The following is a 1,472-nucleotide window of genomic DNA, read 5'->3' on the forward strand; positions in this document are numbered from 1 at the left end:
ATTATTTATTTCCCTTTGATTTATTTTGCTTTAGAACATCATTCTCCAAAGGGAGGACCTTGGAACGACAGTCCTACAACATACTCTTTGAAAAATGGGTTACATTATTAGATACGTTTGGAAAAGCCTGCATTCCTCATGCCCCTCTTGAACATTCACAACTCACCATAAAGGCTCTGAGAAGTCCTGCACTAAAAAACTGTATGGACCAGGTTGTTAGTACATGAGACTCTAGACACTGTTTTTAATTTTTTTAAATACACTTTTAACGCCCAGGGGATGGACTTTTGTAAATGCTGCCCTAGCACACACAAACCATGAGAACCTTAAAAGTCATGTTCTTAAGTCCATAAGAAAGGAAGAAAAATGGAAAAACCATGGGTAATGGAATGCAGGGCTGGTCCTGGACATCTAAAGAGGACCTTATCATTTTTTGCATGGCTCTTCCTTTTCCATTTTTTACCTTGTCTCTAATTAATTTTTCTTATTGATCTCCACCCTATATCTGGATGTTCTGCCTCAGAGGGAAGCAGGGTAATTGGCTTCCTATCTCTTTTTTAAAGGTTTCTGATCCAGCTTGCAGCCCAGGCACTAACGATGGCTTCTGGGCTTTCTTCTTTTGAAACAAATCTCTGCTAACTCCTGCCAGCCTTCCATTCACATCAGGTTAAAAGTGATGGACATACATGATTACTTTAGGTTATTTCTAGTTGGCCAGAGACTGTTTTCTGGGGTCCAATTATTTGACCTCTCTGTGGTTCAGTCTCCTCATCTGTACAATGGGAATAAAACAGCACTTACCTCACCCAACTGTAGTGAGAGAAAGAAACAAGTTAATGCTTGTAAAACATTTAGCATAATGATTGGAATGGAGATTTGATAATAGTTAATAATAATTTTACCTTCAAAAAATACAGTGAGTTAGTCGCACTGACTATGATTAATTCTTTCTCCCAGGCTTCGCTCAATGACATCAACAATTAAAAATTCTGGATAACAGCCTTCACATCACAGTGTTGTTCATTCATTGACCAATAAATAAACACTAACACTTTTTACTTTCTTTTGGAGATCAGAAGTGCTTCTGTGCAGACTCAAACAACCACACAAAGGGCCCTGGGATAGCAGGACTAGGGAGGGCGTTCAAGGGGGGACTCGGAGGCTTGCGCCCTGGTGCTCAGCCCCCGACCTCCGAGAGGTGTGTTCCTGGGTCAGTGACCCGGCCACCAGAGCTGCCATATCCTGAGGGCTTGCGAGGTGCCATGCAGGCACAGTTCAAAACACTTTTCCTGGGGAGAGACCTTCAAGATGGCGGAGGAGTGAGACGCGGAGATCGCCTTCCTCCCCACAGATACATCAGAAAGACATCTACACGTGGAACTGCTCCTACAGAACACCCACTGAACGCTGGCAGAAGACCTCAGACCTCCCAAAAGGCAAGAAACTCCCCACGCACCTGGGTAGGGCAAAAG

The sequence above is a fragment of the Physeter macrocephalus genome, chromosome 8 (genome assembly GCF_002837175.3).
Source record: "Physeter macrocephalus isolate SW-GA chromosome 8, ASM283717v5, whole genome shotgun sequence".
Classification (NCBI taxonomy): Eukaryota; Metazoa; Chordata; class Mammalia; order Artiodactyla; family Physeteridae; genus Physeter; species Physeter macrocephalus.